We start from the raw sequence: 4605 nt of genomic DNA, 5'->3' as shown, positions 1-4605 counted from the left end.
TGCCCTATAAGATTTTGTTCAGTCGGCCACCCCCAAATCATAGGTCAAATTAAAGGTGACCTCCAGAAACTAAAGAAATTAACCTTAAGAAAGCAAATGCAGGCTTTAAAATAGCCATACAAAGTGTTCATAATTAAATAAATGAAAATGCCTATAAGCCTGACACCCCTTTAAATCTAGTGACTCTGTTTAAAGTAAACTCTAATTTTTCTAGGACTGATATAGGATGGGCCCTATACTGTAATCTTGTCCACTCCCACTGCTGTTAAAGTTGCAGGTGTTGTGTCTTGGATCCACCACAGTCAGCTAACACCGGCAGCTCAGGACAAGTGGACCAGCCAGCAGGACGCAGATCATCCAACCCGGCTGATCCTGAGACGAGACCAAGCTGCTGCTGAGGAAGACAGCCCTGCTCTGGTCACTCTGGAGGCTGACCAGTCTACCCGCGGCTGAAGCTTGAGGAGACAATAAGCCCTGCTCTAGTCACACACCGGCAGCTGACTAGTCTACACATGGCCGAAGCTTGAGGACTTGTCAAGCAAGTAAATGTAGTTAAAAATCTTAATAGTTTTCCTGCAATACTAACTGTTTTCCTACTGTTCTGTCGCTCTATTCAACCTTTTTCCCAGATAAGGACCTCCTTTGTCCTTGATGTACATTGTTTTGTTGTTGCTAACCCCCATAACCATGCTAGAAGAAACACCTATATAAGGTGTCCCCACTGTACATGTACTGCTTAGGAAACCCAGACCCGTCCAGTCCAGCAACAATTCCGAGTCTTACAGTCATTCTTTAAACATATAAACCAGAAGTTACCAGAACCTCTTCCGTTAGCAAAAACAGAAAAAGCCTATTTGCTCAGTTGGCTGAAAACATTGCTGGCAGCCTGGATGTTTCTTCACGTTATGTTTATAAAAAGACTAACATAGGAGACCAATGGCCTTGAGAAGCAAAAGAGTTAATGCCTCAAGATAACTTTACTTTAACTAACTCTTTCCCCAAACAGATGCCCCAAGTTCAAGCATCTGGCTCTTAAAAACTTCTGGTATTAAAAAATACTGTGTTACTTGCTGAGAAAAAGCTTTTCAGACCCAGTGACAAAACTAACCTGCTTAGGACATGACAAAGTTAATACACGTGCCTGTACAAGTTTAACATAGGTTTGATCCTAGGTCTTAATTTAGAAAATAGTTTCCAGCTATAAAAATTTAAAACCCTCATTATAAGTATATTACTGGTAATAGAAAGTTGCTTGCTGCTCCCCTGTGTATTACACTTGTTCCTTCAAATGATAAAAGGTTTTGTAGCTACCATGGTTCATCAGAAAACTTCAGGACAAGTGTATTACATAAAACACTATCGCTCTGTCTCGCAAAGAGACTCAGAAAGTAAAAATGAAAGTGAGAACTCCCAGTAATTCGTGAAAATTCTCAAAGCGGGGGACAAGGTCTCTGTCACATGAGCTGGAATGCAGTGGCACGATCGTGGCTTACTGCAGCCTCAACCTCCCAGGCATCAGTCCTCCCACCTCAGCCTCCTGAGTAGCTGGCACCACAGGCATGCATCAGCATGCCCAGCTAGTTTTTGTATTTTTAGTAGAGATGGGGTTTCACCATGTTGCCCAGGCTAGTTTTGAACTCCTGAGCTCAATGAATCCAGCCGCCCTGGCCTCCCAAAGAACTGGGATTACAGGCTTGAGCCACTGTACCCAGCCTATTTATAGTAATTTTTAAGTGGCCTAGGTCAGTGCCTCACAATCTTTAACAATCACGTGAATCACGTGGGAGTCTTGTTGAAATGTTGATTCCAGGCTAGGTGCAGTGGCTCCTGCCTGTAATCTCAGCTCTTTGGGAGGTCGAGGTGGGCAGATCACTCGAGGTCAGGAGTTCCAGACAAGCCTGGCCAACGTGATGAAACCCCGTCTCCACTAAAAATACAAAAATTAGTCGGGTGTGGTGGTGCATGCCTGTGATCCCAGCTACTTGGGAGGCTGAGGTAGGAGAATTGCTAGAACCTAGGAGATGGAGGTTGCAGTGAGTCGAGATCGTGCCACTGCCCTCCAGCCTGGGCAACAGAGCAAGACTCCATCTCAAAAAAAAAAAAAGAAATGCTGATTCCAATTCAGTAGGCCTGGGGTGGGCCTGAGAATCTGCATTTCTTACACCACCCAGATGGTGATGGTGCTGCTGGCTTACAGACCAAATGGGGTATAGAGCATTTTATCTACCTGTAATCATTAACGAACTGATTAAAAAAAAAAACTCTCCAAAATTAAAACAATAGCTATTGATGTTTTCCTCTTACTACTAGGATCTTATGTTGCTTACAATATATTAAATATTCTATTTGTGGTTATCAGTCTCCTTGTCTAGATTAATAGTACTTATTAGCCCAGGAATCTGTGCTAAATCTCTAAAGCTGATTTAGGTCTCCATGGCAATTTCGTAGCTTTGCCACCCTCGCTGCTTGGTAGGCTACCAAAACTCCAGAATAAATACACTTTCCAGGCAACTTTTTTGTATCAGTTCCTCCACTTCCAACCTGGCAGACCCAATGGCTGATGTTCAGGTTGTGCTTACGCACAGTGCCGAGCAGGGCACTGAAGACCCGGGTGGGCTAAATCCTGCTTGGCAGCTTCCTGTGATGTGTGTGTGGTTGTGTTAGAGGATTTTATTTTTTCCCCTTCAGCAGTTTTGATGGGATCTTCTGCCTCCTGGCACCGTTTCTGAAGTTCCCGGGCCTGTTGTTTGACCCAGTGTGTCTCACAGTCATCCGCATCATGCCTGTGGTCTTCTTGGGTAACAATGGGAATGCCCTGGTGTCAGAACCCTGTGCTCCTGACATAAACAGTGATAAACAGCGTGGTATCATTTTTGAGTCCCTGTAATCGCTTTGTTCCACTGTTGCCCTTTCTTTCTTTTTTTTTTTTTGAGAGAGTCTTGCTCTGTCACCCAGGCTGGAGTGCAGTGGCATGATCTCAGCTCACTACAACCTCTGCCTCCTGGGTTCAAGCAATCTTCCTGTCTCAGCCTCCCAAGTAGCTAGGATTACAGGTATGCATCACCACGCCCAGCTAATTTTTGTATTTTTAGTAGAGATGGGGTTTTGCCATGTTGGCCAGGCTGGTCTCGAACTCCTGACCTCAAGTGATATGCCTGCCTCTGCTTCCCAAAGTGCTGGGATTACAGGTGAAAGCCACTGCACTTGCCCTTCGGCACTTTTTTTTTTTTTTAATCACTTGGCATGGAACACACAGGAGGCCACACAAAGTGCTGAAAAGAATGAAACAATGGAATTCTGGGTTTTTAGTCTGGAGGGCAATGGTGCTTGCATAAACTTTGGAATTAACAAAAATACCCAGCTGACCAAGTTTTCCTCCATGAAAGAGAAGATGAAAACCTTTCTAAACTGGAGGACAGCAAAGCTTTGGGGAATACAGGCAGAGAGTTATATATAGTCGGGATCTCTGTCATCTGAACTGTCACTAACTCCAAACTTAGTGGCTGAGGGCCCTTCAAGTACAGCTCTTGCCTCACCTTCCAATAGAAGGCAGGTGAGTTTCGTAGACCTACTTATTCCTTGAGTCTGAGTCTTAAAGAATCAGGTTCTTGAACTGCTCAAAGCAAGATTCTTGAAGGAAATTCATCATCCTGGAGACCCACACTCACACTAAACCAAGGAGCTGATAGCATGAGAGCATGTTCCCTTTCAGACCCGCCACCCTACTGATCTGTGCCCCAAGGAGTGCTCCACCACCAGGATCTAGACTTGAGACTTGCATGAATTGCTGGAGGAAAGGAGATGGATTTCACAGTAAGACCCTTCATGGGAATGAGCCTTCCCTAGTAGGAGGCTTACCCAAGGGAGGTGGGTAGAGATTTCACATGAAAAGAGCTGAAGGGGGGCCCTGAATTTGAAAACGAGGGCAAAGGGAGAGATGTTGGGAATAGAAAGTTCCCATGGAGGTAACTTTTTGAGAAAGATCCAACTCTTTAAGTGATTTCTCTCTTGGAACTTGGGAAAAGACAAGTTGTCAAAAACTTTAGGCATACCCCTCCTGCATTGCACTTTTGAATTTATCCCAACTCATATAATTTTAGATTTTAAAATTGAGATAGGGTCTCACTATGTGGCCCAGGCTGGTCATGAATATCCCAACTCTCTAGTTAACTACATTAGAATATCCCAGGCTATGTCCAGTCTGCTGTTGCTATTGCCATTTCAGGGAAGCTGATAGGAAAGGATGATGAAGTGGGAAGGACAGACAGCCTGCTCCCACCCCGCAGCATCCCCTCCACTGGCCTGGTAGAAAGGCAGTATTGTCTTCCCAAGTGCACTATGACTCAGCAACATGGGTCTTGACCAACAGTCCTGTGAGGGATGACAGAGCCGGGAGGTGAAGGGAAATTCCATATAATATCTAGGAGCCCTCCTTAGAGGTCAACTCAAAGATTCCAGTAAGAATGAATGAGGTTGGCTGGGCGCGGTGGCTCATGCCTGTAATCCCAGCACTTTGGGAGGCTGAGGCAGGTGAATCACAAGTTCAGGAGATCAAGACTGTCATGTGCATCCGTGTGAAGAAACCACCAAATAGGCTTTGTGCGA

This window comes from Rhinopithecus bieti, unplaced genomic scaffold, assembly GCF_001698545.2.
Source record: "Rhinopithecus bieti isolate Rb0 unplaced genomic scaffold, ASM169854v2 scaffold_46235, whole genome shotgun sequence".
Lineage (NCBI taxonomy): Eukaryota > Metazoa > Chordata > Mammalia > Primates > Cercopithecidae > Rhinopithecus > Rhinopithecus bieti.
Note: the sequence above shows the minus strand (reverse complement) of the source record.